Raw genomic sequence first — 14,670 nt, forward strand, 5'->3', positions numbered from 1 at the left:
CTGTGGTAGGGTTCAGGCTGAAATTTAGACTCCATACTCCCTGCCCGCAGCCTTCTACTGCCCTACTTCCGCCTCTGCATGCACCTTTTTATACAGTATATTCGTGCAGACATGGCCCCTTTCATGATGTTCTTTAGAGTAATTAAAATATACTGTTTTCTACCTTGAAATTGATAAATTTCAATTGGTCGAATTTGAGTTTATGGGAGTTTTTAAAAAGCTCACATGAATTTGAAATTTGACCCTTGATAAATGTGCCTCCCCGTATGGGTTCAGCTATGCTGGGACCCGATTGTGCTTGTGTGATTTATTTATTTAAGCCTGGAGCTGAGTGTGATTGGTGTGAATATTTAAATACATCAGCCTGGAGCTGACTTGCTTATTATAATTATGCACGTCCAACTCATAAATTTTTTTTTGTTTGGCAGCTTTCCAATTTGCCGTTTTAAACTGCTATCATGTTGCTAGGCTAACTGACCTAGCAACAAGGCCTTTGCTAGAGCATTATAATGAAGTTTTGATCATAGCTCTCTGGCTGAAGCAAATTCCATAACAATAAGTGGGGTGGGATTCTGATCTTCATATTGACCACCTGCCAATCTTAAAATCTTAACTTCAAAACCTTCAGAACTGCCAGTTTAATTTATTAATAACACCTCTGAAGGAAACCAACAGAGCTTGCACTTAACTGCCCTGAAGGGTATGAACGCTGCCTAACTGAAATTCATTGGGAGTTCTGCACATGCTGTTCTGAAACATATTTGTTTATATGGGTCCACTTTTATTTAACTTGTTTATTAATGACTTAGGGTATTGTAAGTAATGTATCAGTGTTTGCAGATTGGGATTGTTGTCTCTGGAATAAAGTCCCTACATGACTTTTTACAAAGACATTGGAGGACATTATAGACTGATGGGGGTGCTCTTCTTTCACTTAGAAAGGACAAAGAACTAGAGGCCACCCCTTTGGACTTGAGGGACTGAATTTAATTTTAAATGGCAGTGAGGTTGTGGAATACACTGCTTGTTGTGCAGGCTTAAGCCTCCTATTGGGTTGATGTCTCTGTATGAGGCACTGTGCTCACACACAAACCAAGGGCACACATATATGCATATATGACAGAGCTCTGTCTTTTACTGATGCACTTCTTCCTGTTACAGAAATAACCTGCATTATATCTTGTCACATGATCAGTGACTGATACAATATGGTGGCTCAAGGTGAAAAAGATATGTATGTGCCAGTATGGTAAGACTATATGCTAGGTGACATGATATCAAAAAATACAAATAACTTGTTGCCACAAACCGTATCAGTCAGTGATAGCTCAATCCAACAGTGATCTGGGTTTGCCACGTCCAGAAAAGCGATATCATGTAGGAAATGAAGATTTCACTGGAGAGCTTTTTTAGTGAAACAGTGAAGACGTTTATTCAAGATGCATTAAAGCACTACATGTTTCGGACCTCTGGGGTCCTTCTTCTGGTGCAGTTACAACACACTGAGTGAATGGGGCCTTTTAAAGCCCACAAACCCATCCCACAACCATCATGTGATCAAACAATTGTATACTAGCTCCATCTTCAGGCCAAGTATATAAGTTATAATTTCAATTAGAACATGGATACTACCAATTAGGTCTATCCTAAAAACTGACCTTCAGTACACATTTAGCTCCAAGTTATGCTAATATCTTTATGAATGCCATTGAACAAAAACTCATTCTCCAGAATCCCCTATACAGTAACAAAATTGCCTGTTACTTTCGATTTGTGGACGACATCTTCTTAATTTGGGACTCAACCATAGAGGAACTGGAATCCTTCCTATCCTTTATAAACACACAGCACCATACTATTAAATTCACAGCTGAACACGGTCCCAAGAGCATTAATTATCTTGATGTTAAGATCAATATTGAGAAAGGGGAATTAACCACTGAACTTTACAGTAAACCACTCGAAAGAAATAACATCCTACTACATGACAGCTTCCACACCCCAAATACAATGAGAGGTATACCCAAGGGACAATTTTTACGGGTAAGAAGAATTTCCTCTGACGACACTAAATATTTGGAAGCATCCAATACCCTTATAAAAAAATTTGTAGATCGTGGCTATGACAAAAACACTAACTAAAACAAGGGATGAGGTCCTTTTACAGCCACGTGAGAGCCTTTTGCTGAACACAAAAGAGAGAAACACCAAAAACAGGATCCCATTTGTTACAGAATATGGTCCTTTAAGTAGAAAAATTGAATACATCATCAAAAAACATTGGTCCTTGTTAGGACAGGACCATACCTTTGGAAAACTGTTCAAAGATCGTCCCATATTCTCATATAAGAGAGGTAAAAACATTGCCAATTCTTTAGTAAGGGCAGAACTGAACACACCTGACCATAACAATAAAACCAGGTACTTGAGTAAACCAAAAAATGGGACCTTCCCATGTCTAAATTGCTGGAAATGTAATTCTATAATAAAAGGAGATTATATTACACATCCATACCAAGGAAATAAAGTCCCTATCAAACAATACCACACATGTAATTCTGACTATGTTATTTATGCCCTGAAATGCCCATGTGGCAAACTATATGTAGGGCAAACGACACGGGCAGTCAAAGTCAGGATAGGGGAACACAAAAGATCAATAACCTCTTTTGACCCTAACAATAGTAAAACGCACACACCAGTTGGCAGACATTTCTTTAATGAAAGACACAGCTCGACAAGTTTGAAATGGATGGTGCTACAGAAGGTTAATATGCCCAGTAGAGGGGGCGACAGGAAAACTATGCTTTTGCAACAGGAAGCCAAATGGATTGAACTATTAAACACAATACAGCCAAAAGGAATGAATGAAGCTTGGAGCCTTAAGTGTTTTTTATAAGTTTATTGTTGCATCTTAAAATATGATCCACTAATTGTTACATTTGTTGCAGACTTCACTACCATCTGGTCAAATCAATACAAATGGACTGATAAACTGTGAACTACTAACAACCAGATGGTAGGAGATACTTTATTTACACTGTTACACTGTTTAAACTAAATGTGTACTGAAGGTCAGTTTTTAGGATAGACCTAATTGGTAGTATCCATGTTCTAATTGAAATTGTTTGATCACATGATGGTTGTGGGATGGGTTTGTGGGCTTTAAAAGGCCCCATTCACTCAGTGTGTTGTAACTGCACCAGAAGAAGGACCCCAGAGGTCCGAAACATGTAGTGCTTTAATGCATCTTGAATAAACGTCTTCACTGTTTCACTAAAAAAGCTCTCCAGTGAAATCTTCATTTCCTACGTGACATGATATCAATTGTCTGTTGGTTAAGTATATGTTATGAAGGTATAGTTTTCTATTTCATTGACCTCCAAAAGGGATGGAGCCTTACTGGAAAGTGACACGGTTACTGGGCAGTTTTGGAGGGGTTCGGATAGGGTTGCCATCAGGACAGTATTTTACTGGCCTAGCTGGTAAAACACCTGCCAAGGCCTGGGCTGGTATTACAAATTCACTGGCAATGTATATTTTTTATATATTTTTATATTCCGTTATATTCTATAAACGGAAGCGCATATCAAACCTAGTGATCCCTGGGCCCACCGGGAGTTTTGTTGGTATCCCGAAGGGCCAGTCCGTCACTGGCCATGTAGGTCAGGGGTAAGAGGAAGGGGATGGTACTGGGAAAGGGCAGGGGGTTTGGAAGGGGACGGTGCAGGGCAGGAGTAAGAGGAAGGGTACAGCACTTGGAAAGGGTGGGGGGAAGAAGATGGGGACAGTGCAGGGCAGGGGTAAGAGGAAAGGCAAGGAGGTGGGAAAGGGTGGTGAAGAAGAAGGGAATGGTGCAGGGCAGGGGTAAGAGGAAGGGGATGGTGCTAGGAAGGGGTGTGGAAGGGGATGGCACAGGGCAGGGGTAAGAGGAAGGGGACAGCACTGGCAAAAGGTGGGAGAAAGAACAAGGGGATGGTGCAGGGCAGGGGTAAGAGTAAGGGGACGTTGCTGGGATGGGGCAGGAGGGGTGCAATGAGCGGAGCTGGCCTTGGGGTGGCCAGTTTTTAAATCCAAAAAAAAAAACATTTTCACATGATACAAACGCATATATCAGAAGCATAATTTATTTTAAGCACGAGAACATGGCAGATTTTGAAAGTTCTGTGTCTCCTGAAAGTGCCAATACCATATATATATCTATATATATCTATATCTATATATATATATATGTATATATATATATATATATATACATAGAAATATTGGCACTCACGAAAGTCCAAAGTCCAAAGTCCAAAAAACCACTACTCAGGTCTTATAATGGCACATACTGACGTTTTGGCTGCTGCTGCAGCTTTTCTCAAAGCACAAAAAACAAATACAACAACCAAAATAAATACACAGTATTGGCGCGAACCTCCAGTGACCTCACCAATGTGAAATGACGTGTAGAAAGTGTTAACCCCTCACCCCTGATTAGAACATCCATGTGACGTGTAGAAAGTGTTGACCCCTCACCATATATATATAGTTTTATGGAGATTTCTCACTTCTATAGATCAAAAACTCTGAAGCAGTAAACTACCAAATTTCCAAAGCACAGCTCCACAAAACTGCATACATCTGATTTCAAGGCCAAACATTCCACTAACAGTAGGTTTACCCTAAAAAAACTATACCTTATTGGAAAGAACAGTTTCTAACGAGTTCAGAATGGGTAAATATATATTTGTACTGCAAACTACCAAGTTCAATTCTTTCCTAAATTTAGCAGTTTTTATAAAAATGTGTTACATTTTTGAAAAATTACCTCAAAGTGTCCAGTCTACAGCATTGTATCTCCTACATATCATTATATACCAAGATAAAGCACCTTAAATATGAAAGCCCGGGTCCGATGAACAGTTTGATGCCCAATATGCATAGGTATGTGACATATAAGGGCCCCAGAACGAAGACACCCCATACAAGTTATCAGTTCTGGAATTCCAAATACTGCAAAATCAGCACATTTACAGCAGTTTTCAAGGGGCAAAAGTACAAAAATGTATGTTCACCCCAGAAAACCATATACTTTTGGAAAGTACACATTCTGACGAATCTAAAATGGCTATGCAAGTCTTTCTACTCAAAAGGATCAAGCCGCAAAGCTTTCCTACAATTCACAATTTTTATGACATTTACCGAAAATCACCTCAATATTGCAACTCTGAAGCATCGTATCTCCCACATATCATTATATACCAAGATAAAACACCCTAAATATGAAAGCCCAGGGTCCGCTGAACAGTTTGATGCCCAATACACCTAAGTATGTGGTGTATAGGGGCCCCAGAACGAAGACACCCCATACGAGTTATCAGTTCTGGAATTCCAAATACTGGAGAAGCCACAAAAATTTGATTCCAAATTAAGCAGAGAAATCCCTGTCTAAAGGTGGCCATACACGGAGAGATCCACTGGTTTGGCGATGGCGCCAAACGAGCGGATCTCTCTCCGATATGCCCACCTTGAGGTGGTCAATATCTGGCTGATCCGATTGTGGGCCCTAGGGCCCAACGATAGGATCCTAACGAATGGGAACGGGAGGTCGGATTACATCAATGAACAGATGCGGCCGCGATCCAACAGGATTTTTTGTCCCATCCGATCGAGATCTGGCCGACTTTCGGCCAGATCTCGATCGGGGAAGCCAGTCGGGGGGCCCCGTAGACGGGCCAATAAGCTGCCGACTCGGTCTGTTGGCAGCTTTTATCGGCCCGTGTATGGCCACCTTAAGGCAGGATTTTTTGTTCTCATTTGGTGTGTGAAAGTGTTAGCTACTTGGTGTGTGCATTTTGGGGAGTTTTGAGTTGATTTACTTTATTTAAAATCGATTTTTATTTTGACCCAGAAGGTGAGTGATTGCCAGACCAGTTTCCTTCACTTCCTGTGGGCTATAAACTCACTGACAGATCCCCTCCCCCGCACCTGGGTGTCAGTTTCACTTGTCTTTTTATTTAGTTTCAGCTGAAATCTATCACTATTTGCACAGATTGTGTGTGTGCTTTTATTCTTATCCTTGTTTTGTAAGGAGAGAAAGCTATAGGGAGAAGGATTTAAGAAAAAATATTTTCTAGTAGCAGTGCAACTCCCAGGCACTTGTTCACATTAAGTCTCTCATTCAGGCCCGGACTGGCAATGTCTCTGGTCGGGCAAATGCCCGAGGGGCCGCTCTATATTTCATTCATGTGGGCCGCACCGGATAGTTAATACTAATTAGAAACTGCGCTGCACTTGCCCGTGAGTAATCCTGCATACACGCAAATGGACGTGGCTGACACCTTAACCCAGGGATGCCTCCACCGTCCAGAGAAGAGGGGGCGTGGAAAACTGTGTCACGGTGCGTCGGAGGAAGCAGTTGTGAGGATCCATTCACTCCCTGGGAGCGCGCAAACACTAACAGACGCGCATACCGTGTAGGAGACACGCTACTCGAAATAACTTCCTTCTTTTCTTCCTGCACAGGCTGCTCTGTCTTTGAAGGAAGATAGTTGCTGGCCAGGTCAATGCTCCCCCCTCATAACTTCTGGTCTGCCTCCTGGAATGCGCTGCTGCTCTGAAAATTAACACAGTATTGCCCGAATTCGAAATGTGCCTGGCTTTGGATTGTAAGGAGATTTTAACTAAACAGAGCATGTGAAAGAAGGAATATACAATTCAAAGCTAGTCACACACACTAATAGAAGCTGCTTAAAAAAAGAATTTTGACTAGTTTGGTAGAGTTTGCAAGTAGTTAATGATCAGCAACCGGTTAAAGACATATAATGAGCTGGAGAAGTCTTAAAGAGCTTTTCCTGATAATCCTCTTCTTGCTGCGCAGTGAGTCCGAGTCCGGTAGACTGACAGGATCAAGCTTAAAAAAAATGCTCCTGCACAGTGGCTCCTGCTTTACTGTTAATCGTAGGTGTCCGTGCAGCTGGCTCCTCTCCGACTACTTTCATAGGGCTTCACCCTAGAGCAAGAATCAGCTGAACTGAGAGAGAAAGGTATATTATTCTATGCACTATTTAGAGTCATTTTAGAGATAGAAAAAAAAGTACCAGTCTAGGTGGTACCTTTGGTAAAGGTCCCTAACCTAACTCTTTACTTAGCCCTTGGTGCAGATTCAGGGCATCAGAGTTCACAGGCTCCGTCTTCTTCTCTTCCGTAATCTACGGGTCTTCCGGCGATTTGGCAATTTCCGTGACTTTCGGCGCATGCGCACTTGTCGTGAAACAGAAGATTGCTCCAACTGCGCATGTACCATTATGCCACTCTCTTCCCGAAGAGAAAAAGATGGCGCCCGTGAACTCTGATGCCCTGAATCTGCACCAAGGGGTAAGTAAAGAGTTAGGGACATTTACCAAAGGTACCACCTAGGCTGGGGGGGAGCAGGAAAGGGGGATCTTTGGGGATAGGGGTTTTTATTAGCAAGGGTTTGGTTTTCCTTTAAGTTAGAAAGACAGCACTTTATACACATTATTGGTTGCAGTTTTACCAATGAGTGGATGTGTATAAAACCATTGCATGTTTATGTGTGGGCTGCTTTGATTTTTTTGCCCGGGCTGCTTTTTACCCCCAGTCCGGCCCTGCTCTCATTGTTGCATTTACATTTTGTTGATTAATAGAATTAAGCTTCCTTTTTTGTGGATTGTTTTGTTAATAATGGGAGAGAATAAAAAACAAAATTATAAAAAAAATACCTCAGGCTCCTAAAGGAAAGGAGCTGAAAGACCCGGCTGTAGCTCTGCTAAAAAACACCAATCACAGCCTTTGTCAAAAAGCTCCACTGTTTCTATTTCTGCTGTTGCAGCCAATGTGACCCCTGCAAAAACATTTGCACAGGCAGTAGCTACCGGCAACAACCCTATCCAAATCAATGCTGGGGTAGAGCAGCTTACAAGGAAGCATGGGGTTAGATGTCCCTGTTCCTGCCCCCAGTACCTCTAATGCAACATCATACCCTGCTACAGCTATTGCTGCAGGCTCCTCAAAGGAGAAATCCCCTTCAGTAAAGAACCTCAAGGTGGTTGTTACACAAAACACCTCTGAAACCTCCAAACCTCCTCCTTCTTTACTCAAGTTATCTAAGGCTGCAGCCTGCATTTCAACTTCAGCAAAAGAGAAGGGGGGAAGGAATGTCAATGCATCCCCCAGTGCTGCAGTTGTTCTTGCCAAAAACCAACTTAACCCTGTTATGAGCACTCCAAAGGGTGTGGGGATGCCAGGGGTTGTAACACCTGTCGTGGTGGGAGCAGAGAGGGTAGCATTTCCTCTTCAAATGACAAGAAAAAGAGGGAATTTAAATCCAACTGGCTGATACCTGAGGAATGGGTTTCAGTGGTCAATGATGGAGCACCCTCATCCAAGGGCAAAAAGGCCAGCAAAACATCTGCTCCTCATGCAGTGATATTGTCTGGTCCAATTGTTGGATGCAGTCAACTGGTGCCAGACCATGCACTTATAGACCCAGTTGGGGAAGATGAGATAAATGGTCTGGAGAAACTTGAACAGGGGATTATGGGTCTCCCCACAGAATAAGAGGTGCTGCATCTGTCTCCAACAGAGGATCTTCCCCTGGAGTATAAAGGGACACCTAATGAGACCCCTGCAGAGTGGGCCATAAGTGTTCCTGAGGTTTTGAGCTTTGGGAACTAAAACCAGCCTCAGGGTTTAGTGCCTCAGGGTATTTCACTATTTTCACACAGTTGTCCTAAATCCTTCTACACCAATCATCCCGGCTGATGAACTCAAGATGTTTCTTGAGAGCACCTTGGTGTTAAATTGGAGAAGAAACTACATATGGCTCTAGAGAAGTGGCAGGATTTGACTTTGGTGATCAGTTCTGTGAGACAATACATCAAGGCCATAAAAGAGGCCAAAAACTATGGAACTGCAGAATATCTCCGTGTTGTTAAGTTCAACAAAAAGTGTTTGTTTCACCAGACCTCTGTGAGGGCTAAAGCATTTACTAACACACAATAATGTACTCTTAATACAAATGGCTGTCGGGAGCCTTTTCGAATGTTTCAAGTACTCTCCTTTCTTCGCCAAGGAGTGTACTCTGTGAGTTTCCTTCAAGAGACCCATATCACTCAGGAGCTTGAAGCGACCTGGCATCTGGAATGGAAGGGCAGAGTGTTTTTTAATCACCTCACATGGACGTCATGTGGGGTGGTGGCCTTGTTCTCAGAATCCTTCCAGACAGAGGTACTGAGCATTAATTCTGTCATCCCAGGCCGTCTGTTACATCTCCGGGTCCGGGAGTCTAGTGGAATATACAATCTGATAAACTTGTATGCCCCAACTACTGGACCAGGGAGAAAGCATTTTTTTGAAAGTTTATCAGCCTATATGGAGACAATTGACTCAGATGAAGCTGTGATTATAGGGGGGTGATTTCAATTACACCCTTGAGGCTCGGGACCGAAATGTTCCCCAGAAAAGGGATGGATCTGAATTAGCTTTGCGGGAACTCATTGCCCATTTGTCCTTGGTAAACATCTGGAGAGAACAACACCCAGAAACAGATGCTTTCACCTATGCTAGGGTGAGGGATGGCCGTGTGTCTCAGTCCCGGATTGATAGGCTTTATATATCAAGCCATATTATGTCACGAGTTTGGTCCAGTAATATTAGCTTGGCACCTTTCTCGGACCACAATTGTGCTTCTTTGATAGTGGCAGTTGCACCATCTCTGCCCAAAGCAGCCTATTGGCACTTTAACAACAGCTTATTAAAGGACAAAGGATTTGCAAAGGCAGTCCGGGAAATCTGGACAGACTGGAAGGGTTATCAGGATGAATTTGCCACACTAAGTCAATGGTGGGATGTAGGCAAGGTTCACCTAAAGCTCTTGTGTCAAGAGTATACAAAATGTTTGAGCAGACAGAAAAATGCAGAGATTGAGGCTCTGAATAGGGAGGTGCTTGATCTTGAGCAAGGGCTGTCAGGCTCTGAAGACCAAGCCATACAGTGTGAATATGTAGAAAACAAAGAGACTCTGCGTCAGGGCCGGGTCAAGGTAGTTTGGCACCCTAGGAGAGCTTGAATCCGCGCCCCCCGTCGAGCATTGCCATTTCTCACCTTACCATGATGTTATTTAAATAAAGAATCCATCATACAGCCCCCCCGTACCTCTGCCAGCAAGCCCAACAGCCATCCATCATACTGCCCCCTGTACCTGGCACACAAGCCCAGCAGTCATTATATTGCCCCCCAATCTTTACCTGTGCCAGCAGCAGCAGCCATAAATAAATCAAATCATACTGCCCCCACCCCAATAAATCAAAATCACACTGCCAGCCCAGCAGCAACATTAAAAAATATAAAAATATGACCCCCAAATTTGTACCTGGCTGTGCCAGCAGGAAGCTTCACAGTACAGAAAGAATATATTTAATGTGATTCTTCAGTGCAACTGTGCAAGGCTGCGAGCACTGAGCCACACCAACACGCCAGGCCGACAGCTCTCTGCCTCTCTCTGGTGCCTCATTGACGTCAGTGACATGTGTACGCACATTGCGCTGCTCCACCACACCGGACAGAAGCAGCTCTTAAGCTGTCTAGCACTTGCCAGCAAGAGGTATAAGGTGAGGGAGGTGAGGCGATAAGTGGCATTATTATATAAATAAATAAGCACTTAAAAAATAAAACAAAATGAAAAACAAAAAAAAATTTCGTTTTAAAATGCGCCCCTCAATGATGGCGCCTTAGGCAACCGCCTACTCTGCCTACCCCTATTTCCAGCCCTGGTAAGCTTTCATACATCTGCTAGGAAAGGAGCCCCCCTATAAGATATATTAGATCTAACTGTCAATGAATATCTGAGAGAAACAGATGCTGAGAGAGAAATAGTGAAGATAAACTTGATTATTTCAGAAACGGTACAGAATATTTAATTGATTGTATTTTGTTTCTTATTTCAGTATGAGGAAGCTTATTTTAAATTTTCATTTCACGATAGTTCCCCTTTAATTTAAAGGTACAACCCTTTTAACCCCTTGCTGTTGGGCATTTGCTGGCAACAGAGGGATTTGGAAGGACTTATAGAATCATACTCTGTATGTTGATATAATAGAGACCCCTTTGTGTGTGTGTATAACCAGAGAAAACCAAGTGTTACTATCAGCAGAACAATGGCACCAACCATTTAAACATAACGGCAGGAATAAAGCGCAAAGGCATCAACCCATACCTGTCCCCACAACCGCCTTCCACTGCACAAACCAGCAACCACTCCAATAACAAATATTAAATGCCCTGCTCCAGCCCGGGCCTATCCCTTCTCAAACAAACCTCTACGGACAAGCCGCTCGCGGGAAATGACAGGAGAAAGAGTTCTTTTGCGTGAACTGTTCGTCAGCTACGTCAGAGAAAACCCAATGGCATCACCGCGTCATTGACATTAGTGACATGCGTACGGACGTCGTCTGCTCCACTGGACAGAAGCAGCTGTCTAGTACTTGCCGGCAAGAGGGATAAGGCGAGGGAGGTGAGGTGGGATGTGGATTCCGACTCTGAGTGCTATGATTATATAAATAAATTTTAAATAAGCAATTAAAACGAAATTAAAAACAAAAACAAAAAATCCTCTTTAAAATGCGCCCATCACTGATGGCACCCTAGGCAACCGCCTACTCTGCCTACCCCTAGTTCCGGCCCTGCTCTGCGTAACATGGAACAGCGACAGGCTCGTGGTGCTTATGTACAAAGCCGCATGCAGTTACTCTGTGATATGGATTGTGGCTCACGATTCTTATATGCTCTGGAGAAGAAGAAGGGGAATCGAAAACAAATAACATGCCTTCTTACGGAGGATGGCACCCCCCTTGAAGATCCGGAGGCTATCCGGGACAGAGCCCGGTCCTTCTATCAGAACCTTTTTTCTCCGGATCCCATCTCTCCAGATGTCTGCAGGGAGTTATGGAATGGGCTTCCAGTGGTCAGCGAGGGGAGAAGAGAGAGGTTGGAAAAAACAATCACTCTGAATGAACTCTCTCAAGCACTCCACTTAATGCATCATAATAAATCTCCAGGGCTGGATGGATTGACTGTGGAGTTCTTCCAGTTCTACTGGGATACTCTGGGACATAATTTCAATAGGGTTCTAAAAGAGGCCCTTAAGACTGGTGAGATGTCACTTTCTTGTCGTCGAGCAGTGTTATCACTGCTACCTAAGAAGGGGGATCTCCGCCTTATTAAGAATTGGTGACCGGTCTCATTGCTCAGCACAAACTATAAAATTGTAGCCAAAGCTATATCACTCAGGCTCAAGTCTGTGCTGGTAGAGGTGGTTCATCCTGACCAGTCCTATACAGTCCCAGGCCGGACAATTTTTGACAATGTCTTTCTGGTTCTGGATTTACTACATTTTGTCCGGAAGGCTGGTCTCTCTCTCGCTTCCTCTCCCTGGATCAAGAGAAGGCATTTGACAGAGTAGATCACCAATAGCTTTTAGGCACTCTGCAAGCCTTTTGCTTTGGCCCACAGTTTGTGAGCTATCTGAAAACACTGTACGCCTCTGCAGAGTGTCTATTTAAAATCAACTGGTCTCTGACTGCACCTCTGGCCTTCAAACGAGGAGTTCGACAAGGATGTCCTTTGTCGGGACAGCTGTATGCACTGGCCATTGAGCCTTTCCTGTGTCTACTAAGGAAGAGGCTTACAGGACTGGTGCTTAGGGAACCTAACATGAGGGTAGTTCTTTCAGCATATGCTGATAATGTCATCCTTGAGCCCAGGACCTAGTTGATCTTGAGCGAGCACAAGAATGCCAAGAGATTTACACTGCTGCCTCATCAGCTCGGATCAACTGGACCAAGAGCTCAGGCCTTCTGGAAGGTCCTCTACATGTAGATTCTTTGCCTTCTAAAGTCATCAAATATTTAGGTGTCTTTCTGTCAGCTGAAGAGCGTCCTGTTCCACAGAATTTCATTGAACTCGAGGAGCATGTTATTACCCGCCTGGGAAAGTGGAAGGGTCTTGCTAAAATGATTTCTATGAGGGGGGAGGGCTTTGGTGATTAACCAGATGTTGGCCTCTCAACTCTGGTATAGGCTGACATGTCTTAGCCCAACCCAAGAATTCATTGCTAAAATCCAGAGAAGGTTGCTGAACTTTCTCTGGATGTGAAAGCACTGGGTCTCTGCAGGTGTTTCAAGCCTACCCTTGAGAGAGGGAGGACAGGGAGTTGTATGCATACGCTCTCAAGTACATACTTTCCATCTTCAGCAGATACAGAGATACTTGTATGCAGAGCCTTCTCCACAGTGGTGTACCCTAGCATCCAGCTTTTATCATCAGGTACGCAACATGGTGTATGACCGGCAATTGTTTGTCATCGAACCTGAAGGATTCTTAAGAAGCTTCTCACCATTGCCGGCTTACTACCAAGAGACTCTAAAGACCTGGAGCATGGTAACTGTTCTAAGGCAAGGAGGCATTAAGGGAGAGGACATTCTAACTGAGCCCCTACTTTACAATCCATCTTTGAAGACTAGGATGTTGGAGTCCACCAGCATCTGCCACCGCCTTTGCAGGGCTCAGCTAACCAGAGTTGAGGATCTCCTGGATTTAGAGAGGTTAGATTGGGTGGAAGCTCAGGCAGTTATGCCACGCATGGGGTACCTCACCACTTGGATTCCACATCGTCTGCTCCAGGAGATCAAGAATAACCTCTCTCCTGACTCTCACACATTTATTAATGGGTTTTACGTGGTGGAGAACCACATCCACCCTGGAACTCTCCACCTCCAGCCATAATAATAGCACCCAAGACCCGTCAATCCCCTGACACACCTCCTTCCCCCAACTTGAGCCAGTTGGAGAATTTTACCTTGAAGTGCTTTTATGATATGACAAGGAAGCTATTGTACTCCCTCATGCTCCACATTGTACACTTTCTTGCTCTTGTCTCTCGCTATGATACCATCTGGAGGCAAGCCCTTTATTCCAGCCTTGTGCCCAGAACCACTGGAGACTTGAGTTGGAGAGTGCTCCATGGTGCTTTGAGCACAGGAGAGTACTTGGTCCATTTTACAGACTCCTCAGCTGCTTGCCCATTCTGTGGCAAAGGGGAGTCCGTGTTTCATGCTTATTTTTCATGTGCCAGACTGCAACCTCTTTTGGCTCTTTTGAGGAAACTTCACCTGCAGTTCTGGTTAAATTTTTTCCCTCACGTTTTTATTTTTGGACGCCCAGTATCCCGGGACAATCGAGAGAAAGACCTTCTCTTCAACTTGCTCCTAGCTTTAGCCAAACTAGCCATTCATAAGTCTAGAATGCAATGTTTGGAAGATGGGAATCCTCTACAGGTAGAGGCTTTGTTCCGGGTGCTGGTGCGTTCCCGCATCCGAGCAGAGTACATCTAGGCAGTGTTTACTGGGCGGTTGAGTGAATCTGCTGACCAGTGGGCAATAGATGGGTTGCTTTGCTCAGTATCCCCAGATTTGGTTTCTGTTAAAACAATTTAATTTAAGTGACAGATCTATTATATTAATCGTCAACATCTCCTTTGAGGTGTAATTAATTTTGGTGAGCAATCACTCTCCTGTAATTTGAATAATATTCCAAATACTGCAAAATCAGCACATTTACAACATTTTTCAAGGGGAAAAGTACAAAAATGTATGTTCACCCCAGAAA

The sequence above is a fragment of the Xenopus laevis genome, chromosome 3S (genome assembly GCF_017654675.1).
Source record: "Xenopus laevis strain J_2021 chromosome 3S, Xenopus_laevis_v10.1, whole genome shotgun sequence".
Classification (NCBI taxonomy): domain Eukaryota; kingdom Metazoa; phylum Chordata; class Amphibia; order Anura; family Pipidae; genus Xenopus; species Xenopus laevis.